This window comes from Wyeomyia smithii, chromosome 2, assembly GCF_029784165.1.
Source record: "Wyeomyia smithii strain HCP4-BCI-WySm-NY-G18 chromosome 2, ASM2978416v1, whole genome shotgun sequence".
Classification (NCBI taxonomy): Eukaryota; Metazoa; Arthropoda; class Insecta; order Diptera; family Culicidae; genus Wyeomyia; species Wyeomyia smithii.
Window position 1 is genome coordinate 126,270,624 of NC_073695.1, and position 25,196 is coordinate 126,295,819.

Genomic DNA, 25,196 nt, shown 5'->3' on the forward strand with positions numbered 1-25,196 from the left:
TAGGTCGATCACACACGTACCCGATTTAGTTGATACATGCGAAGAAATGTATCTGTCAAAATTTTTTAACGGGTATTTGCTCGATTTTTGCATGCGAAAAAGAGAGAAAGAAATATTTTTGATAGAGTGCCTCTATCAGAGATGCCAGACTTTTTTTTGGCAAGTCTGTATAATCCATAAAAATGTCTGTATTAGTCTGTATACCGCTGCGAAAAAAAGTTACCGATACATTGATACCTAATTATTTGTCGACCTGTCAGATTGTTTTGTTTTACTGCTCGTTTTGATTGTTCTTTTTCGAGTCTATCATAGTTGGTCGATTAATCGATAACTAATTTATCTTTTAAATCTAAGTAACACATAGAAGTAAGAGTCTTTCCCGTGATAAAAATCGTCGTTCGTCGTAATGTAGCTAAACTAATACATGATGGCAGAAGTCTCGCGGTTATAAAAATAGTACCTTCAAGGTTTGGGACATTTTAAGCAATTCTTCAACGTTGGATATTGCTCCGAATAGAACAAACTGTCTTTTCACCAATATAACCTGCATGGCAATCGATCGAGACAATCAGCTGTTTGTTACTGGGGGCGAAACAGGCAGATCAGTGCCCACGGGGCCGATAAAAACCCCGATAGCCTGACTCTCAAAAACGCAAGATTAATATGTTCTGCAAAGTGTTCAGTTCCTAGTTCACTTTTTCCAGCAACGGCTACAGTGACCTTTGGTTTTTGTGTTCGTTTTTTTGTGCATACTGGTAAAACCATTATGTAGAATATCAGATATCTGTGTAATATCTGTATTATACTAAATGTCTGTATAAAATCTGTAGGCTTATGCGTGTCTGTATCGCAACACAGAAAGTCTGTATAATACAGATTTGTCTGTATATCTGGCATCTCTGGCCTCTATATAACCTAAGACAAGGCGCGACAACTGGCTTCTTATTTTTCTTTTCGTAACGGCCGTCATCACCGTCGAAATTTTTTTGAACGTTCCATACCGTTGATGCCAGACTGATTATTTTTAACAACTTCTGCAGGTCAATGAAAATAAAACAAATTAAAATTGCAATATATAGGCGAATAACACTCAATTCTTATTCATTATTTTATGTTCAATGAAGCATACTTCTACTATCAAATTTGTTCTTCCTAATTTTCTTGGTACCCAAATTTTTTCTTTCTAAGTTTCTTGGACTTCAACCGAAACAGTAATAAACGATTAATCAATGCATTTTTAAAGTTATAACAGTGAAATACATTACTCGGTAATATCATGTACCTTGCATACTTTTGCATCATTATTCATGAACAATTATAATAGCTAAATTATGACTCTCCAGCATCACTGCTTTACAGTGAAAAGTAACCTCGTTGTATTTTCTACGTGACGATTGCGTTATCGAATTCAGCCAATCAGCAGCCGGTTCAAATTGGTTGAATGTAACGGTGACCAGCTGTCACGTCCTAAGACAAGACAAGAAATGAATGTTTGCTGAATGTACAGCAAATTGTCATAGCTGACAACCAGTAATTTGTATTTTGTTTTACTGAACATGCAGCAAACGATCTGTCATTTTAATGCAATTGAGCATTACTGAATAATCAGCAAATTTCGTTTTGCTGAACAGATTGCTGGAAACACAGCACACCGAAAATCAGCAAAATTTTGCTGGTTTCCAGCAATGAAAATTTGGTGTGTGAACATCCTTTTTCTTTTCCCCACACTATAGTCACTGTATTTTACTCGAGCCTTTGGCATCCCTGTACCGAGTAACAGTGAATGACAATGAACTTATGTCCTGGGCTCAAATTAATTTGTGGAAATGCTGCTTAATTTACATTTGTTCTTAGTGTACAGGCACCTCCCACACAACATTTAAAAGGCATTTTGGTCACAATTGAAATAATCTGGTATAATTGAGCATCACCCGCAGGTAAACAAAGTTACCAGTAGCTGTCAATCTCAGGTATGTCCTGGGCTCAGATTAATTTGTGGAAATGCGGCTTAATTTACATTTGTTCTTAGTGTACAGGCACCTCCCACACAACATTTAAAAGGCATTTTGGTCACAATTGAAATAATCTGGTATAATTGAGCATCACCCGCAGGTAAACAAAGTTACCAGTAGCTGTCAATCTCAGGTGCGTGACGTCATCGTGCGATGGTCTATAGACTATCTCACCGAATCTCTTTAACCTCACTTTTCAGACAGTTAGTGGTAACTTTGTTTATGTTATGGACTTTGTGCTTTTTTTCTGATGTAGCAATCGTGTGCGTAGTGGAAATGCTGCTCAATTTATAATTGTTCTTAGTGTACTGGCACCTCACGTACAACATTTAAAGGACATTTTGGTCACAATTGAAAAGATTTGCTATAATTGAGAACCAAACTGCATCACCCGGAGGTAAACAAAGTTACCAGTAGCTGTCAAACTCAGGTGCGTGACGTCACCGTGCGATGGTCTATAGAGAAAACTGTATATGTACACTGTAAATGAAAATCACGTCGAAGTAAAGTGATTTGCTGTTGAATTCCCCTACTTGCCTAACATTTCAGAGTTGAATGAAAATATTTCGAAATATATTGATGCAAAGAACGATGAAATCAACAGCAAATCACTTCTGCGATGACACAAGCATTTCCGTAAAAGGAAAAGTCTTCGTGTCATATGCAGTCGATTGCAGAAAAAATTAGATATTTTTTCTTCCTACTTGCAAAAGTGGAAAATCTCTCCCAATGCTTCTAAAACTCAAATGATAATTTTTCTTCTTAAGACTAGGGCTTCTTTTCTCAAGCCAAACAATAATCACGTTGTCAAGATGAATGGGGTTATTTTAAGTTGGTCTGACAAGGTTAAGTACTTGGGACTAATTTACGATAAAAAACTTATTTTCAAAGAGCACATTGAAAGTATGCAAGCCAAGTGCATCAAATATACGAGATGTTTATATCCTCTTATTAACGGGAATTCTAAACTTTGTTTAAAGAACAAACTTTTGATTTACAAACAAATTTTTAGACCAGCAATGCTTTATGCTGTACCGATCTGGTCAAGTTGCTGTTCAACAAGGAAGAAAACGCTCCAAAGGATTCAGAATAAAATTCTGAAAATGATTTTGAAGCGTCCTCCTTGGTTTGGTACACTCGAATTACATAGACTTACTGGTGTTGAACCATTAGAAGCTATGTCAAATAAAATTATTAACAATTTTCGACAAGAATCGTTGCAATCCTCAATTGCTACGATAAGCTCTCTTTATAGCCAATAAGTTAGCAATTAAGTTAGTTGTAAGTTTACTACCAAACGTAGGTGCATTGATGAAAATGTGATCGCAGAAATCCAATCCGATTGTGGCACAAACGCTATTGACTTGAGTGATCTCTCGGTTCCCTCGATCGCTCCCGACGCCAACAAATTTTGGCTATACCTTTCACGCTTGAATCCACTACCAACGGACAGTGATGTACAGAAAATTGTGTCCCGCTGTTTGAACGTTACTGATCCAGTTGATGTGATACGGCTCGTCCCCAAAGGGAAAGACGTCTCTAACATGTCATTTGTGTCCTATAAAATCGGTTTAGATCCTGACTTGAAACCGAATGCATTGAACCAAAAACATCATATCAAGTAGACTGGCATCTCTGGATCGATCTCATACAAATAACAAGCGTCAAATGAAATAGCGCACTCCATCTATTAAAGGTGGAAGTTTTCTATGAAAGTGCTGGTAATTACATCTCTGCGAAGACAGAGTGTGCGTATGTGATGGTCCAGCCTGTGCGTTCGGCTTGCATTTGCATCGCCAGCACACACACTAGCATGCGTCAGTTCCACTTTTACTTAAAAGACTGCGCTGCCAAAACTGTCGCTCAATCTCAGGCAGAGTTCCCAGTCTTCTTGGTATGATGTTTTTGATTAAACCCATCGTCTTGGCCTGTCGGTATGCTATTCCGTGAATTTGATGATCGACCAAAAACCCGAATCGCTTGCTTGTTACGCCCCCCCCCCCGAAACTTCCGAAATTTCCGAAACAATGAATGGTCGTTGCTTGGAGCAAGTGTGCGTGCGCGCCTCAATTCGCGGCGCAAAGCTACTAATTTGTGGAGTGTATATTCCACCCGACAAAAGCCAGCTGGTTAGTGTGATCGATTCGATATTGCCTCGATTGTGGAGATTTGTAGCAATAGCCCAGTGAACGATGAAGTAGTTCTGATTTGCAGTGATTATAATCAGCCACGCATAGTTTGGGGCAACAGTGAAGACGGTATTCAGTTCACCAGTTCATCTCAACTTTCTGCTGCTGCTTCGGCGCTAGTCGATGGCATGAACTTTTTAAACCTCCGCCAAGCAAATAATCAGCGCAACCATCTGGGCCGTATACATGGACATGGCCTTTTGTTCTCCCGATCGAGGATTTGCTGCTGATGTTTGCGTCGCTCCTCTTGTTTTGCCGCTACCGCACATATCGCGAATCTAGTGTGTTGAATTACCGCAAACTTGACTTTACTGCTTTAACTGACTGCTTGACGAACCTAAACTGGACCATTCTGGACGAACAAGACAACGTTGATGATATGAGCCGTTGCGGAACAGAGTGGTCTAAAGACCATTTTTTTCGAAAATGAGTTTTTTGCATAAACCGCATCTACTCAAAAAGCTGAAGTTGGGAGATTAAGAAAATTTCGGAAAATCGAATTTTAAAGCTGATTTATTCCATGTTGAAAATTCGTCCGAAACAGAATGGCCGTTTTGTTCCTGAACAGAGTGGTCTATGTACATAAATCGATGCAATACTATCATGTAACACGTAACATGTAGCATATTACATGTGATAAGGAACATGCCACTTGTTTTGTACATGTCACACGTGATATGTAACATGTTACACGTAATGTAACACGAAAGATGTAACATGTAAAATATTATGTAATATGTAATATCTTGTGTTACATGTAATGTAACACGTGACATCTTACATGTGACATGCTATATGTATCATATAACATGTGGCACTAGCCATTTTATACGATTTACCGTCATTTTCTTTGTCATTTACCGGGCTTGTGTACATAGACCACTCTGTTCCGAAACGATTCGAGGATTCCGGTGAATATATATATGAAATCAGAGTGGTCTATGTACATTGGTGAGATAAAATCACCGATTTCGCAAAAAAACTGTTAATTTTATGTATCCCAATGTTAAACCACTTCATAACTTTTATATTAGAACAATTTGTTTGAAAGAATCCGTTGAACAGAATTTTATTCAGAGATTTTTAGAAAATTGCTTCTCCTGAACAATTTGCTCGATGGCACATAGACCACTCTGGTTCGCAACGGCTCATATGGCTACGATATTTTGCGATACTTTGTACCAGTGGTTGAATTCGAATTTGCCATCTGTGAAGGCACCCGCTTCCCCTTCCTGGTCTAACCCACATCTGCGTGCGCTCAAACGGGAACGTAATAGTTGGCAGCGTAAATGTCGCCGTTGGAAAACCGTCGACTGAATGCCACTCTGTACAAGCGTTATATTATGCGGGTTCAAACTGATCTTCGCATGAAACCTCGCAACTTTTGGAATTTCGTCAATTCGAAAAGAAAACGTACTTCAATCTCCAAAAATGTTTACTACGATGGGACTGAGTCAAAATCAAACTCAGGGTGTTGTGACATGTTTGCGAGTTTTTTTTGCTTCAGTTTTTGCTAGTAATACTGCATCTGCACTTGAAGCTGCTGAAGCTGCAGTTCTTGTTCCGGCTAACTTAGTGGATTTGAGTACGTTCGACATCACTACCTATATGGTTTTGGCTGCTGCGAAGAAAATGAAACGCTCGTTCTCTGCTGGACCTGACGGTATCCCGGCAGTGATATTTGGTCGATGCGCACCTTTCTTGGCTTAACCTTTGTGTTGCCTTTTTAACAAATCTTTCGAACAAGGCCAACTTCCTGAAATTTTGAAACAATTCTTCATGTTTCCGGTATTCAAAAGTGGAGATCGTCGGAACGTGAAAAACTATCGAGGTATAACAAGCCTTTCGGCTGCCTCTAAACTTTTCGAAATAATCGTGAGTACGTTTGTTTTATCTCGTGTAAAGAACTATATCTCTACTGACCAGCACAGTTAATGCCGGGGCGGTGCGTCAACACCAATACTCTCGATTTTACATCGACATGCATTTCCAACATAGAACGAAAAGCTCAAGTTGATGTAGTATACACGGACCTGAAAGCTGCGTTTGACAAAATTGACCATTATATACTGCTGGAGAAAATTTCGCGACTCGATGCCTCTCAGAAGTTTATTTCATGGTTGAGCTCCTATCTACGCAATAGAGTATTGCGCGTAAAACTTGAAAATTGCTGTTCATCTCAATTTACGAATAACTCAGATGTCCCACAGGGTAGCAATATGGGCCCTCTACGTTTTGCATTGTTTTTCAATGACGTGACCTTGCTGTTAGGTGTTGGTGTAAAACTGGTATATGCTGACGACCTGAAATTGTACCTCGAATTTCGTACTGTTGAGGACTGTCGCCGTTTGCAGAACTTTTGAACATATTTGTATGCTGGTGCCGTAGAAACTGGTTATTTCTGAGTGTCTCCAAATGCCGCGTTATAACTTTTCATCGTAAGTTGAATCCAATTGTCTTTGACTATCATATCGATGATCAGGAACTTGTGAGAGTAGATCAGATCAACGACCTTGGAGTTTTATTGGATTCGAAACTCTCTTTTAATTTGCATCGCTCGAATATCATTGCTAAAGCAGCACGTCAGCTTGGCTTCATCTCTAAAATTGCTCGTGATTTCAACGACCCTTACTGTTTAAAAGCTTTCTATTGTTCGTTGGCACGACCTCTACTTGACAACGCAAGCATGATCTGGTGCCCTAATCAGCTAGTATGGACCATTCGTATTGAACGTGTGCAGAAAAGGTTCATTCGTTTTACATTGAGAAATCTACCTTGGCGTGACCCGATTACCTTGCCTCCGTATCCGGATCGCTGTCGTCTACTTGGACTCGACACTCTTGAACGACGCAGGAAAATTGAACAAGCACTTTCTATAGCTAAAATTATTGATGGTAAAATCGACTCACCGAAAATTTTGATTTTGGCTCAGTCTGGTCGCACGCCGACCAAATAATAAGTTCGAAAGAGAAAGGCTAGGTCTCACCGATAGGTGGATTTATTTTTGGTTTTGTCTTTCTCCTAGAAATATAAAGCAATCACTGCAAAAACTACAGGTATAAAAGTGTTAGCAGAGCGTGTTAAATAACAAACTGATCTTGTTGAATGGTAACAGTGGAATGAGAAAATATCTTTATTAAAACATTTATATGATTGCTGTGATCCAAATGCTTCTAGCTGATTGCTTTGTTAAGTTTGCTTTATCAACACTCCTTCTCAAACTTGACTGGAAGCACTCCAGCTACGGTCCTATGCTTGTATAGCTTTACTTTGCTCAATGGTTTAGTGAGCATGTCCGCAACCATATGCTCCGATGGACAGTAAATTATAGTTAACACACCTTGTTGAACGAGGTCCTTGGTAAACTGAAACTTAGTGTCAACGTGTTTGGATCGTTGCTGTAGTTGCTCGGTTTCCAGTTGCCGGATGGTACTCTGGTTGTCCTCGTACAGCAGAATTTGGTTTTCTGGCTCGTTTACGTCTTTCATTAGCTTCTGAATCCAAAGTAGTTCTTGACACGCTTCAGCTGCAGCGATGAACTCGGCTTCGGTAGATGATAATGCAACGCACGACTGCTTTCTGGCCGCCAAGCAAATTGCACCGCCAACGAAAAAGATTATGTAATCACTGTTGGATTTTCGGTCTCGTTGATCACCCGCCCAATCTGCATCCACGAAAACCTTTAGATCAGCATTGTTGTTGCCAAAATTTAGGCGGAGATGCTTCGTCGCCAGAAGGTACCGCATAATTCTTTGTGCTTCTGTCCAGTCTGCGACACTCGGGGCACTGACCTTTCGTCCAAGTAACGAGACGCTAATTGCTACATCTGGCCTCGTATTTATCGCTATGTAGAGCAAACCACCAATCAAACTAGAGTAGGATTTATTGTTTGGTAGCTTATTGTCTTCCTCCTCCTTTGCTTGCAAATAGCCGGGATCCATTGGGATCAGGGATGGTTCTGCCATTTCGAGCCCAAATCGCGATGCTAATCGGTGGATGTAGCCTTGTTGGTTTAGCAGAAAACGTCCATCAGTTGCACGCTCGACTTGAATGCCCAGATATTGTCGCACGTCGCCGAGAGATGTCGTCTTGAACTGCTTTGATACCTTAGCCAGGATGTCGTCGTATTCAGCTTCCGTTTTGCACACGATGAGCATGTCGTCCACATATAATACGATGAATACTTGTTTGTTGCCCGTAGTTCGCACATACAGGCACGCATCAGCAGTCGATTTGATGAAACCCAGTTTCTTGAAACAGTCGTCAATCGTTTGATTCCAAATTCGTCCGGACTGCTTCAACTCGTAGAGGCTCTTCTTTAGATGACACACATCTCCGGATGCTCCAGTCTCGTACCCTTTTGGTTGACTCATGTACACATCGTCAGTTAGAGTTCCGTACAAGTAGGCCGACTTTATATCCACGTGTTTTACAAGAAGTTGACGACGAGTGGCAATGGTTAGCAAAGTTCGAAAAGTGACTTGTTTTGCCACGGGAGCAAACACCTGGTCGTAGTCAGTTCCAAATTTCTGACTAAAGCCTTGAGCAACCAGTCTCGCTTTATAACGTGTGATTTGTCCGTTTTCGTCTAACTTTCGTTTGTACAACCACCTACTGCCGATGGCCCTCCGTCCCTCTGGAAGTGCTACAATAGTCCAAGTTGAATTCTCTTGAAGTGATTGTATTTCCTCCTCCTTGCTGCTTTCCAGAAGGCGCTTTCAGGTCCATTTAGCGCTTCGTCGCAGGTACTTGGCTCAGCTACTATGGCCACATTCCCCATTACGTGGAATCTTCGTAACACTACCCCTTTGTTCAGTCGTTTTGATCTGCGTGGGCCGGTTTTTTCACTCGGAGAGTCGTCGCAGGAAATATAATTTTCATCCTCACTACCTTTTCCACTTTCATTTGGGACTTCGGGATTTTTTGCTGCCTTAGACGGGAACGGCTGTAGAACACCAGAATCATTACTCACCGATTGCATAAGTGGTAACGGCTGAAGAAGCTCTTCATACGATTCTTCCTCAAGCTTGGGAATGCCTATACCGGGTTGCACCAACTCCTCCTCAAAGAAACGAACGTCCCGACTAATCACTTGCTTGTTAGTGGCCATATCGATGAACCTGTAGGCTTTGTGGTTGCTAGAGTAACCGACGAACGTCATTTCCTTTGACTTGTCCTGAAGTTTGCTACGTTTTTTTTTTTTGGCACATGGACAAATGCTCTACACCCAAACACCTTCAAATGGGAAACGTTCGGCTTGCGTCCCCACCAAACCTCGTATGGTGTGATTTTGAAATGATTGGTTTTGACTTTTGGCTTTTGTACAGCACCTCCATTCCGGAAATACCCATATTGAATGGTATTCAATATGGGTATTTCCTGAATTTTCGTTGTTTTCCAGAAACAGAAAGTGATCATCTACGAATTCAAAATGGTGTCCATGGTCAATGATTGCCCAAGTAACCAGGAGTTCGAATAATTCTGAACACCATCACTTTCAAGTTCAATTGAAGTTCATATTTAGTTCCAAGGAACTTTCATGCTGAATAAGAAACTACAATTAGTTCACAAGAAACTTTATGCTCAAAAAAGTGTCTTGCGGCCCTTTGAGCTACTTTAAAGCACAGATAAAATACTTACGGATGCCTTTAAGGTACTTCATAATTTAAAAGTTCACACGAGGTATTTTTCGAAATCTTAAACAGCTTCCAGGTTTATCAAAAGTTTCATCTGATAGTTTCCGTGAACTTCAATAAAAAGTTCGTTTTAAGTTCCAATAAATAACTCACGAGTTCAGGAAAGGTTTCTTTTGAACTTTAAATTTACCTCAAAAGCGTTTTTAAATGATACTTTTCTAGTAGTTTCAATTGAAGAGTCTCTAAGGAAAGTGAGATGAAGTACTCGGAAAAAAATAAAAAAAACTGGTTTATTTTATTACCGACGCGAAAAATTACTGCGCAAGTGGGCTGAGGAAAATCAAACGAATCAACTAGGTAGAAAATAATTACATAAAGTAGAAGCTTCATATATTGTTTAATTTTTCGTTGTTTCGCTTCCAGTAAATGGCGATGATAACGGCAGTTACCATGTTTTTCACCAAGTTAAATAAATATACGAACTAAGCGTGATACAAATTAACATGGCACACCTTCGTTAAAGCCAATTTTAGTATCAGTACCCTTGATCTGTCTATAGGTCAGAATGAGGAATACGGACTCGATTCCGACAAGATCGAAAATTTAATCCCGTTAGAAAGCATAAGATATTGGGCCTTGAAGACTAACCAAACACATCAGTCAATAAATCTAATTATGGACATAATCCGGCAAAAAACGAATGAGAAAACATTGTCCCGGAGTTCTCGCACACTTCTGTAAACGTCTCGTGAAGAAACTTCAAGTATTGCTCCGCTTTTGGGGGGGCCAATATTGATACAAAGGAATAAAACGATGCCTTCTGGAGTACTTCCGGTAAATGCAAAATTTATTTCTATGATTTTGAATATATATTTGTTCAATTCTAGCAACATTGAAGCTCCAGTAGCTATTTCAATTAATGTGAATATCGACGGGATTCCCATCTACAATAGCAGCAAATCACAATTCTGGCCCATTCTATTTAATATTCACGAAATTCCTGAGGTTGGACCGATGCCAATAGTAATATTTTATGGCAGCAGTAAGCCAACAAGTGTTGAAGAGTCCCTACAAAAAAAAAAAACAATATGCACCTGTCATCGGATGACTTAATCGTGTCGGATTGAGTATCATCTTCCAAATGATTCGTGTTTTCATCGGTTGCGCTGCTGAACGCATCAACACTTGCTTTTTAACATTTTGTTTTCTCACGTGACGCGTACTTTGACGAGCGCCGGAAGTCTTTAAACGTTTTAAAGAGTTTTTTAATTTTCTTTTGAAGAAGCCTGCAAGTTTTTGTTTGTTAACGTATTCGCAGTCATCGCTGCCAATTTTTTGGAATACCTCGAGAATGTTCTGGTTCGGCATCACAGCTGTTTTAAGCCCTTTGCGACTTGCACCTGTCCACGTACATTTTGCTTGAAATTCCTTAGAGAAAAGTAAGTCCAGTGCACAAATCATGCGATTGTCTGCACAATTACCGGTGACATTCATACGAAGCCATTGAATCTAGAACATAATAATCAATATTTAATTTTAATCCATGAAAAATAACAATGTTTATCTTACCAATCAGATTTATACGAAACATCCTTCAATTTACTTTCCAGTTCAAAAAGTTCATCTGGATCGCTAACGGGATCAATTCTAAAAGACTTTTTATCGCGTGCACCAGTGTTGTTATAGTTATCGCTTTGAAGTACATCCATGATGAAATTATTTTGTGTTGAAATTTCAGCCATACGTCTCTCCAACAAAAATATGTTGCTATTCATTCGTTGCTGTAATTCAATCATCTCGTCAAATTTTGATGCACATTCTTGATAAGCTCTAGGCTCTGACACGTGAAGCAGGTTTTGTCTGTTTGGAACCGATTCGTACGAAGTTTCCTGAACTTGATCCGGAAACACTGTTTGAACAAATTCAACAGCCTCAGTGCCGCCATGTCTAGGCAAAACGTAAGAATCATTTTGGACCAGCACGGAATTGTTGTTTAGAATCGATTCAATCGATAAACTGCTACTTTGATGAACAACCTTTGCGGGTTGAACCAACTGTTTCTGGCTATGGCTCTCTAAAGACGTTTCGACATTTGCTTTATTTTCAATATTAAATAGTGGTAAAGGAACAACAAAATCCTCAGGAACAACCATTAGTACATTTGGTGGCAAAGTCGAACAATCAGATTGAGGAGTTTTTAGCTGGGTCTGTCCTACACATGCCTCATTGATGTTTTCTTTTCATGGCTGTATGGTACAATCCGGCAGCAGCATTTTTAAAAAATCTTTTGATTCGCTTACCTCTTTTTTTTCTTGTGGATGATGCTCACAACAGAAGATGACTCCCCAGACATTTCCTCTAGTATAGACATAGCATTCTCATAAGATAAAATGTTCTGACGTTTCACAACACAACGAGTCTTTAGCCACGCTTTTTTAGGGGCACTTTCGGCGTTTTGGAGCAATTTCGCTTGTTCTGCAGCGCTTTTTGTTTGCCCGCGTTCCGAAATCTGTGTCCATTTTTCTGGCACAGCAGAAAGCTTTTTTCTCCCCTTGGCATCAGTAGTTTCAACGATCACAAACAGCATCTCTGCAATAGAACTTCGTTTTCATTCGAGTTGTTAGTACATGTTTAATTTTTTATCAAATAACCAACGCGAAATTCCGAAAATCAACGGCATGAAGTATACTAGATTTTCAGCACTGGATATGCAAACAAAAGACGTCAAAAAGGATAAGGGTTGTTTAAAAAGGACGATCACTGTTGGTGGAGTATGGAATCATCATTGTAAAGCCTGCAGTACACTCTTTGTCTAATGATAAAATATTTGACCTTCTGACAAAATGGTCAAATTAGTTTTACATCATGGTTGTTGTATGCCCATGTTTGCCCCATGTTAAAATTGAAGAGTGACAAACAATTATCTTTAACCAAATTTTTATCTGTCAAAAAGTGCCAAATATTTGACGCTTGGTCAAAGAGTGTAATACAGGCTTAAAACAATTTCAAGGATTGACAAAGAGAGAGTTTTGTAGAGATAAACTTTCGTTATGATCTTTCGATATTTTCGCATGTTAAAAAATGACACTTAAAAGTAAGGTATCCGGAAGAAAACCGTTCTGAGCTAAGTGTAAAATAAAAAGAAAAAACAAATGACGTTCTTTTTGAATAGGTTCAGTTAAAGTTGATATGTGTACTGTTATGCGACTTCAAAGTTCACATCAGGCTCCTGACACTAAATCAAAGTTCACAATAGGCTACATGCAAGTTAAAATTAGTTTTGTTCTATTTTTAGCTCATTATAAATTTTCAATTAAGACACGGTGATAAATCGTCTATCGGCTACGTGCAGATATGACCCAATGAGTTGTGTTATTGGCATTTGAGTGAAAGATCTAGAGTTCGGTTCCAGAACATATGAGGGTGAGTGGTTGAAAAAAAAAAAGTTTTCCTTATTTGCTTCCCTTCTATTCTAATTATATCCTTCTAGAATGTATAAGAGTAATCATATAGAAAAAACCCTGTGTTAGTGAAAAAATATATATATATATATATATATATATATATATATATATATATATATATATATATATATATATATATATATATATATATAAATATACGTTCAACGTATTACTTTTTTATTTATATGTTTATAAATAAGTTTCTTTAAAGTTCCTTTTAAGCTGATTTACGGGTAGTACAGGGTTTAACCCATACTATAAATAAACTTCAAAGTATCACCTTTAGTTCACAATAAGCTGTTTAGCATGCTATTGGGAGCTTTATCATAAACTTGAAAGTTAGGATAGGTACTTAAAAACGCAGCTGAATAGAAGTTTTTGCGACTTGAATTGGTGGCTGCATAAGCCCAAAGAGGCACTTCTATCCGAACTTTGGGTTACTTGGGCATGGCTTCTATACATCATTTCGATTATGGAAATATCCATATATAGTAGTATTCGGTTTTTTTCGGCTGTTTCCCAGAAATTGCCAACTTATAATTCAAAATTGTATCTGAGGTCATTTTTTAGCTCCTTTTATCATTATGTTTCCAGTGATACTCATATTGGGTGGTATTTGGTCACTTTGGGCTATTTTTCAGAAACCGTAAGTCGCAATCTCGGATTTTTAAATAATATTTGTAGTCAATTTCTAACTCTTCAGTGTTTTTCCGGTTTAAGGAACACCCATATTGGGTGTTACCATCTTGGATTTCAAAATGGCATGTAAAATCAATTTCTGAACTCTGGGTGTCATTCTAGCTCCGGAAACATTCATTTTGGTCATTTTCCGCTGTTCTTCAGAAACCGGTAGACGCCATCTTGGATTTCAAAATGGCTCCTATGCATCGACCCGATCATTTTAGGCTGTTTTACGGAAAATCTGGTTAAAATATCTGTTAAGTTTGTATGGGAGACCTCCCTCCCCTTCCGGGGAGTGTCAAACCAACATAGAAATTTGTGTTTGATATGTATAATAGCTTTCCCATCCAGAAATGGGAGGGGTGCCGAACCACCATGAAAATTTTTCTTGCTCTCAAACACCGTAAAACGGGGTATCATTGATCAGCGGGGTAACATTGATCAGTTTTACCCTTCTCATGAATAGTTGAAATAAAACTGCTCCGTGATTACTTTTGCTAAAATTGAGTATAACATCTTAGTCTTGTGTCATTCGAGGTCTGAACAATATTGTATTGGTTGAAATTTTTTATTGTTTTGATGACCAAACTTTAAAATCAATTTGATCGTTATATTTCTTACTCTCAGTAAGTGCCAGAAAAAGCACTTTATACTAGTCGAATATTGAACATTTCTTATTCATTGACATGTTTTCCGAATTTGTTATTAAATTTTCTCAATCAACCAGAAAAAATTTTAGTCAAATTTATTACATTCAATGTTAATTAGTTTATATTTGTTAAGAAAGTCCAGTTTTATGCTCTAGCCATGACAACATCCTGCCCTACGCCAGGATGTTGTCTTGGCTAGAGCATAGAACCTAAGACAAGACGTGACAGCTGGTCACCGTTACATTCAACCAATTTGAACCGGCTGCTGATTGGCTGAATTCGATAACGCAATCGTCACGTAGAAAATACAACGAGGTTACTTTTCACTGTAAAGCAGTGATGCTGGAGAGTCATAATTTAGCTATTATAATTGTTCATAAATAATGATGCAAAAGTATGCAGGGTACATGATATTACCGAGTAATGTATTTCACTGTTATAACTTTAAAAATGCATTGATTAATCGTTTATTACTATTTCGGTTGAAGTCCAAGAAACTTAGAAAGAAAAAATTTGGGTACCAAGAAAATTAGGAAGAAAAAATTTGATAGTAGAAGTATGCTTCATTGAACATAAAATAATAAATGAGAATTGAATGTTATTCGCCTAAATATTGCAATTTTAATTTGTTTTATTTTCATTGACCTGCAGAAGTTGTTAAAAATAATCAGTCTGGCATCAACGGTATGGAACGTTCAAAAAAATTTCGACGGGGATGACGGCCGTTACGAAAAGAAAAATAAGAAGCCAGCTGTCGCGTCTTGTCTTAGCATAGAACGTAAGAGGCTAGAGCTATTGATACTTCCGTTGTTGAAAAGGCCTTGCATATAAGATCAACATACGTTTTCTGAACACAAAAATTTTACAACGATTGTTGACTTACAAAATACTTCTGGCAACTTTCACGACCAACGTTTACGTTTTTCATCATCGAAAGATAAAATTACATATGGCATAAAAATGCCTCGCAGTACATACCGCGGCTAAATGCAAGGACAGGACCATCCTCCGCAGAAAAAGCAGTCAAGGAGAACTGGAAGCGTCTCTAAACATGTTATCAAAGCATTATCTAACATTTTCAGTTCAAAAAGGTTTCCAAACTATTCAAAATTGAAACTGATCAAAATTACCCCAAATAAGGAAAATTGAAACAACGACGAAAAATAAATGTTTTTAATATTCAGGATTTTCGAAGGGCTTTGAAAACTAACTTCTCAAGTTCTAAGGATGCCAGTACTGGTTTTAAAAATATGAAACCAGTAATTTCAGTTGTAAAATATATAAATACTCACGAAAAAGTGAAAAAAATTATCACATTGATCCCGTTTTACGGAATATCAAATTTTGTTCCATTTACTTGATTATTTTTCGAGATGTGCAGAAATTTTTGCTTTATTTGTGGAAATCCCCTCCCTTCCAGAAGAAGGAAGGGTGTAAAAACAATATGGACATGTTTGTTATCCCAAAAAACATTCACCTGCCAAATTTGGTTTAATTTATTTGATTGGTTCTCGAGATGTGCAAATATTTGTATTTCATTTGTATGGAACCCCTCCCTTACAGAAGAGGAAGGGATGCCGAACCATTATGGACATATTTGTTACCTCTAAAAATATTCGCATGCTAAATTTGGTTGTATTTGGTTGATTGGTTCTCGAGCTGTGCGAAATTTGAATTTCATTTGTAGGTTACTCCTTCCAAAAAGAAGAGGGAGGGGTGTCAAACCATTATGGATATATTTGTTACCCGTAAAAACATGCAAGCAATATCGCACGCTTAGCCTTGGGGCTAATAGCGGTCTCGATCAACTAGATTAGTTGAGAGAATTCGTTATCGATATTGATTTTGGCATATTTTGTATGTGTAGGATAAGTACAACGATACACCGTGCCCCAGTGCTGAGTCGAGAAAATTTCCAGCTCGAAAAGATCCTTGACTCGATCGGGAATCGAATCCGATATCACAACCGTGTGGGAGAGCTAGCCGACTGACATAGCTAACCACAGAGCCACGGGGACCACCCATAAAAACATCCACCTGCCAAATATGGTTCCATTTACTTTGTTAGTTCTCAAGATATGCAGAAATTTGTATTCCATTCGTATGGGACCCCTCCCTTCCAGAAGAAGGAAGGGTGTCGAATCAACATGGACATATTTGTTACTCCTAAAAACATTCACATGCCAAATTTGGTTCCATTTGCTTGGTTAGTTTTCGAGATGTGCAGAAATTTGTATTCCATTCGTATGGGACCCCTCCCTTCCAGAAGAGGAATGGGTGTCGAATCAACATGGACATATTTGTTACTCCTAAAAACATCCACATGCCAAATTTGGTTACATTTGCTTGCTTAGTTTTCGAGATGTACAGAAATTTCCAGAAGAGGGAAGGGTATCGAATCAACATGGACATATTTGTTACTCCTAAAAACATCCACATGCCAAATTCGGTTCCATTTGCTTGTTTAGTTCTCAAGATGTGCAGAAATTTGTGATTCATTTGTATGGGACCCCTCCCTTGCAGAAGAGGGAAGGATGTCGAATCAACATGGACATATTTGTTACTCCTAAAAACATCCACATGCCAAATTCGGTTCCTTTTGCTTGCTTAGTTTTCGAGATTTGCAGAAATTTGTGTTTTATTTGTATGGGACCCCTCCCTCCCAGAAGAGGGAAGGGTGTCGAGTCAACATGGACATATTTTTTACTCCCAAAAACATCCACATCTCAAATTTGGTTCCATTTGCTTGCTTAGTTTTCGAGATGTGCAGAAATTTGTGTTTCATTTGTATGGGACCCCTCCCTTGCAGAAGAGGGAGGGGTCTCGAACTATCTTAGTCACCTTTCTCGGCCCCTAAAACCCCTATATACAAAATTTCACGCCGATCGGTTCGGTAGTTTCCAAGCCTATATGAATCAGAAAGACAGACAGACGAACAGACAGACAGAGCTGCATTTTTATAAGTTTAGATTTTTAATTCAATAACAAGTGTAGTAGTAAGGAAACGCTTCAGAACTCGCTCAGGGTACAAGAGAATGAGCGAAAGCAAGAAAGAGAATATAAGAGAGCTTCGGCCATGTAGCGAATCCAGCTTTCCACGAGCGGTAATGGCGGACAGTGCACGCAGCCCTTTTTGACGTTTTCTGTAGGTCAGGGAATTTTCAATCGCAGTAACGGAGTAGAAAACATCACAACATCGTAACGTAGTGTAGCAACTTCAACAAATAATGGGCGTTTTGTTATTTTAATTTCGTCGTGCGCATGCGCGGATCATAATAAACAAAACTGTTTATTAAAGTTGCTATGCTACGTTGCAAAATTTCCATGTTTTTCACTCCGTTACTGCGATTGAAAATTCTCTGACCTACAGAAAACGTCAAAATGGGCTGCGTGCGCTGTCCGCCATTACCGCTCATGGAAAGCTGGATAGGTGGAATTAAGATATTCAGATCTAGGGGTGGGTGAAACGGCTCTTCTACAAGAGCGGCTCCAAACAGTTCTGGTGTGCTCAAAGAACCGTGGTTCTTTTTCGTGAGCTCTTTTCTAAGAACCGGTTCACTTGGACCTGGACGGCTCGTGAACCGTTCGCCCATTTCTAGTCAGATCTTTGTTGGCTATCAACGTGACTAGTTGAGTATTTCCGAATCCGAAGTTATCCATCTCCTCCAGCCTAGGGTTACTATTTGGTATGGGTTAAAGATCAGGACAACTTTTTGCGGTACAAATTTGATATGAGGGGTTTTCTTTTTTTCGAGGTAACAATAAATAAAAGACGTAATTTGAGATTTACACTTCAAAATACGCCACTCATTTATTTATTTAAAATGTTTCTCGGACGATACATTTTTGCAACTTCGATTCATTAGGCATTAGTAGATACCTAAAAAATGCAGCACACGTGAACTGTTTAATACCCCGTTCACACTACACCGCATATCACCTGATATCAGGCGATTCGTGCTATCGAGGCCATATCACCATCCATATTACCTGATATCCCATACAAACGAGCTATCACGGATCAAACGGATCAAACGGATATCACCTCGGCTACATGCTATCGCGGATATCATGTTCGAAAACCAATAATAACCACAATTCAAGCAGTTGGCAACATGGCCAACAGACAATTGACGCAACCCTACAAATTTCTAACTTCGCGTTGCATGCGAGAAAAAAGAAAGGAAATATTTTTACTATTTTCATCCCGCACACGTTGACAATTGCATATGAGAGTTCGAGTTGGTGCGAGCCAACTCGCTGACATCTTTACCCTAATCCCATTGCTCTTGTTGTCTTGTTTTAGCTTTGACCAGTTTTTGTTTTCTTCTCTTTTCAATAATCAAAGCAAATGTCAAATCATATCAGCTCACTCTAATGTGAACGCTTAAGGTAATATCCGATATCATCTGGCGATATCAGGTGATATCCGGCGTAGTCTGAACAAGGCATAAAATTGGGTCCTGAAGTTTTACACGGTTTTCTAATTTTTATATATCAGTTGAAAGAGTGCAATTTTCTGAACAAAACGTGATTTAAAAATATGTTTATCATTGTCTTTCGATTTTTAAATGAAGAATAACAAACTGCTCGAAATACCTTAAATAACAATTCTCCCATATACCGTACGTGTGCGAAATGTCATTTTAGACATTTCGAGCAGTTTTTTATTCTTCATTTAAAAATCGAAGGAAAACGATAAACATTTTTAAAAAGTTACGTTTTGCTCAGAAAACGCGGCTTTTTCAAATGATATATAAAGACAGGTATCCAGCTTCTTACGCCCCATAATGGCGGACGCTAAAATGCAAAATTTGTATTGAATCATCCATCCTTTTGACAACTTTGCTCGTGTCAATTTGAAGTCTTCACGTATTTTATCAAAAGAGAAATAAATCTGGCAACATTTGTGTTCCCAAATCCTCAGAAATCCCAAAACTGACCTAAGCAGAGAGGTTCGCATAAAGCCCTAGAGTTAAAGTTTGGACGACTGTCACTGAATAGTTCCAATCGAACTGTCCAAACTTGTTCCAATCGAACATAAGAACGTTTGACATTTCAAGTTTGTCTTAGTTGATGGGAAGTATTGTGATTTAGCAATAGCAAAATGCGAAAAAATGAGATGAAACTCGAATATAATAAAAACAAAACATTGAATTCCAAAAATCTTCACGATATTTTATTTTTTAAATGGTTACAAAAATGATAACGCCATAGACCTTCTTTCTATTGTCTCTGATCTTTTGCTTCTGATTAATTTTAATTCTGTTTTTCCTCACTGTTGACAACTGGATGAGATTCTGAGTTACTACGGCTGTTGGTGATACATGGAATTTTCAACGGACATTGGGTAGCTTGTTTGGAGTAAGCGTAATCAATCGACATATTATCCGGTGTCTCACTGAGCCACAAACTTATACACAGGTCCCGGTAACTTTTAGTGCTTTTCCATTCTCCCACGCGAAGCATAAATCATCGTGATTGAAGAGGAACTGCAAAACATTTTTTTTATTCGGATTGATATTTTCAATATGCCAAATTTACGCTACACGCTGCTTTATTTTAACTCTAATTTGATTAGGATCTACTCAGTTTGGTATTCTTATGCAAAATGTCAAAAAGTGAGTTATCGGGTACTGGATAATTGAGTAACATTTACTCAAATTTTCATAATTACCATGTTTACTCAGTTTTGAGTTATTATCCATGATGTTTACTCACCCCTGAGTATATGTATATGTCGCTTTTTATTCGTTTGCTAGCAGTAAGTATTTGATCTTTCATCAAATCAATAATTTCCTAATCAACTACATTACAAACAACATGTAACAATATTCCATAACAATTTCAGCTCAACATCATTATTGCAGAGGATTTGAAAACATAAAAAACATCTCTTCAAAATGAACAACCGCATGTTGTGTGTCCTGCGATGCCGTTTTAAATCAGGCTTTTATTCGTGATAATGAACGGAAACATTTGTATCGATGTACAGTGCCCAATACATGCAATCGATACAATATAAATCCTTCGCAGTGTTTGGTGACGGATGATGACGGATTTTCTGGTGTGCGTACTGTGCAAAAACATGAGCCACAGTTCACGGGCAACTGTGAACCGGTTGGTTGCCGCATTATATAAAGACACGTGAATGATTTAAAACTTTTATAATGTTTCGATGAAAAATAAATCTGTTTTGATTGTTCTGAATTTATTTTATTTATTGAGTCAGATTTACAAAAACCAGAAATCATCAAATTTCCAAATTTTGGCAAACTGGGTAACTTGTACTCAATTTCGTTAATTCCTGGTTTGCATAAACAGAGTAGATTCTAATCAGTTTTTGACGTATGACGCCCTTACTCAGAAGTGAGTAACCGTAAAAGTACTCAAATTAGGGTACCTCCACTTTTTTCAAAAATGGGTCATATCTAACTCACTTTGGAGTAACAAATAATGAGCGTGTAAGCCGTTCTACGACCAAGATTACCAAGTTCTAATTATTTTACTTCTTTCAATCAATTGAACATTATTCACATCTGAATTAAGCCAACACCCAATCTAGCCCACAGCTAAATTGCTACAGTCCCAACAAGGCCATTCCCGCCGAACTCAGCAAGCAAAGCACAGGTAAACCGTGAACTTAACATGAGACTCATGAGGATGTCCCCACCTAGGGAAGTCTAGAAAATTTCCAACCCGAAAAAGTCCTAGAACAGCTAGGAATTTCAACGTCCAAAGACAATCAAAAGTGTCATAATTTTCCCGAGTAATCCGACGTATGTCCAGAACTACTTAAAAGTTTATTGTGTCACAAAAACTTAATTTTCATAACATACATCAGCATAATACATCTGTATGTATGTAAATAAAAAAAAAAAACTTTATTTTTCAAAATGTCAAATATTAATTTAAGAAAGGTAGTCATTTATATCTGTGTAACGCGCGCGATTCTCAAACCTTTGTAGACTACTCATTTATTTTTTTTTTACTACTACATTAAATACAAAATCCATCATTATCATCGGGACGAACATAATGGTTTTTACAATGCTTAAATAAATACTAAAGAGCTATTACAGCAAAAGTCCACATAAAATCATCCGTTATGAAAACTTCGTCAATTTAGTGCGTGAATTGTAAAACATTTCTGTTTAGCTGCCTAGAAAACAGCTTTGACGTGTGAAATACATTGTCTCTTGAACTCAAGTAGCGTTGCTGCACGTTTGACCTGTGTAGGCGTCGAATTGAACACCTTAATTCCTTTAAAAAATAATGAATTCTGCGAAGCTCCAAAAATAAAATTTGGTGTTCGAATTTCTGTCGCGTTTCTAGTATTGTATCTATGAATATCACTTCCTCTCACAATTCGATCACACAAATATCGAGGCAGCAATCCGTTAACTATTTTAAAAATGAACACCATCGTCATGAACACAATTCGCTGCTTCACAGATAACCATTGCAAGGCATCCAACATCAAGGCCGAGGAAGTGAATCTACTACATCTCAAAATTAACCGCATAACTTTATTCTGCAAACGCTGTAACCTCGATATTTGAGTTTCATTTGCCAAAAATAAAATGGAAGAGCAAAAGTCCAAGTGGGGAGAGATGATTGATTTATAGAGATGAATCTTGCTAAAAGTACTCAACTCTTTATTCAAACGACAGAGAATTCCATATTTTTTGGCAATTTTCTTGATGACATTGTCAATATGAATATTGAACTTAAGTTTGTCATCAATAGTCACGCCAAGATATTTCATCTCACGTACGCGTTCAAGTGTCTCGCTGTCAATTTCCACAGAGACATTTTCAGTAACACGGTTGCGCGAAATAACCATAAATTTAGTTTTACTTATATTCAGTTTTAGTTGTTTGAATTTCAACCATCTACTCAGCGAACACAAGTCCTCATTCAAGCGAATAATAGCAAAATCAAGATCTTTGGCTGCAACGAACAGTACAGTATCATCAGCAAAAAGGTTAATATCACAGAAACGTAAAACTTGTCTCATGTCATTAATGTACATTATGAATAAAATGGGCCCTAATACACTTCCTTGAGGTACTCCAAGAATGTTTCCCATGGGAAAAGATGTAAATTCATTGAAAATAGTCCGTTGAGTTCTGTCACACAAGTAGCTCTCAAACCACTTGTATGCAGTACCTGTAATACCAAAGCGCTTTATTGTTCGTAACAATAAGGGCCTAGAAATTGTTTCGAAAGCGCGTTTTAAATCCAAGAACACTGCAACAATAGTTTCGTTACGCTCAATATTTTCTTTCCATTTTGCTAACACCAAATTCAACGCAGTTTCACAAGAATGACCTTCTCGATAGCCTGATTGTTCTGGTATTAACAAACTGTTCATATTAAGATAATTTAAAAGTTGGCCTTTGATAGCAAGTTCTAAAATTTTTTCTAATGTGTGCAACATGTTGATGGGACGAAACTCTTCGGCTTTACTCGTACCAGCAACCTTTTGAATAGGAACCACCAAAGATTCCTTCCAAACTCGTGGCACGTGCCCAGTTTGTAACGATTCATTGATTAGGCCAAGGAGGTCGTGTCCGATGACATGAAAGCAATCTTGAATTACTTTTGCATTAACGTTATCGATTCCAGCCGTTTTTTGCATTGAAAAACAAATGTTTTTCAGTTCTATGTATGAAATAGGGTGAAAACCGGTCAAAGTACAGTTAACATTAATTGGCTGTTTCATTTCATCAGGTTCATCCACCAATTCAATAGATCGATTGATATCTGAAACACTATCGATAAAATAAGTATTGAACTTAGAAGCGATTGCTTGTTCTGATCGTTCTTCTGTGCCATTAAAGGTTATGGACCGCGATTTGCAAACGCCAGGTTTCAACAATGACTTTAATATTTTCCATAACTCTTTGCTGTTATTTTTATGATGTTCAATTTTCCTCTGTATATATTCGCTCCGTGTTTTGATCAGAGTTTGAGAATATATATTACGCGCCATCGTATAGTTACGCCAGTGATCATTACTATTTGTTCTACAAAACTATTTATACCATCCATCTCTCTTACGTTTAAAACGTAAAAGATCCAAAGTGTACCACTTGTTGGAGTTCTTCACAACCACAAACTTTTGTTCCACTAACTGATTAGTACACGTTTTTAAGACGTTATTGAGAACATCGGTTTTATGATCAAGGCACCCCGATAATGGGAAATCCACGTTTCTCGCGACAAGATCCGAAACCTTTCGTTTCGAGTAATTTTTCCAACACTTTAATTTAACTAAATTATCATCACTGTTTATACTCTGATTTACAGTAATAACAAGAGTCTCATGATCGGTTATTTTCAATTCAGAATTTACTGCAGCGCGAACAGAATCAAAGTTTGTATAAACATGATCAATTAAAGTTTTACTGTGTCTAGAAATACGCGTATATTCAGTAACAACTTGTTTTAAATTGCAAAACTCTATTAATCTCTTCAAATGGCTCGAATTAAAGCTATCACGCCAGTTTATGTTAAAGTTACCAGCAATCACATTAAATTTGCGGCTATCCACAAATAACTCAAACCAGTTTTCTAGTATTTGCAAAAATCGCTGATCACTAGAACTGGGGGAATGATAAACTACACCATAGTTACCAACCTTCATGCCTCGGTCCACTGTTATGCCCAAAAACCAATTTCCTTCAATTGCTTCATTGAAACAAACATTGAATTGTACTGGTTCTTTGACATAAATAGCAACCCCTCCAGTATGTCTAGAATGTGACAAACAGGCAGCAATATTGTATCCCGAAATAGAATATTGATCAAATGCATCGATATCTACTATGTGTGTTTCTGACAAAAAAACTTAAAATGGACGATTCAACTCTACAATATGACGTAAAGCTACGTAGTTTGTAGAGAGACCAGCAATATTCAAATATATAATATCTAAGCTACACACATTCCTGGAACCTGATTGCTATTTATTGAAATGCAGGCTGCCTTTTTTTTGATCATTCAATTTTTTATAAACTAGGCACTCTGAACTAGATGCCGCATGGTTAACGTCCAGATTCATTTTACGATCTTTATTGTATTTAGAACAATTAACGCATTTCAATACAGTGGATGTGCATTCCGAAGTTCTATGATGCTCACTACACAAAGAGCACGTTTCATGGTTTTTGCAATCTGTACTCTTGTGGCCGAATTCTCCACATTTGAAGCATCTAAGGACATTTATCGCTGGAACTATAGGGCACCGATCCCACCCAACATTTACTTTTTTCGCGGATAATAAACAGTCATAAGTCTTTTTATCGACTTCTATTACAACGTTGTACTTGTTATACGTGAAACGTGGATTTTCATACGTACGCAAGACTTTGACATCTCCAATTGCAATGTCTTCATTTTGACTTTTCAAAAAGTCAATGAAGACATCTGAGGAATATTGATCGCTCATGCCCAACACTTTTAATCTTGGCACCGGAGGTGTGGGAACAACAGCTGTATAGCTTTCACCCAGATTACCTTTAATGCCATTTTTCACCACCTCCACATTTTCTTTTGT

The 25,196-nt window shown here is 37.9% G+C and overlaps 1 protein-coding gene across 4 annotated transcripts in view; it reads left to right on the forward strand.

Annotated features, from left to right (window-relative positions):
- The first annotated feature begins 1,558 nt into the window (after window positions 1–1,558).
- Window positions 1,559–25,196, forward strand: part of LOC129724662 (putative uncharacterized protein DDB_G0286901) — a 34,184-nt gene continuing 10,546 nt past the window's right edge. For 2 of the 4 annotated variants that reach the window (XM_055679741.1, XM_055679742.1), the window contains exons 1-2: window positions 1,712–1,970; window positions 2,030–2,112. The gene's annotated coding sequence lies outside the window, so the exon portion shown is untranslated. The other 2 variants (XM_055679743.1, XM_055679740.1) reach the window with 2 other exon arrangements.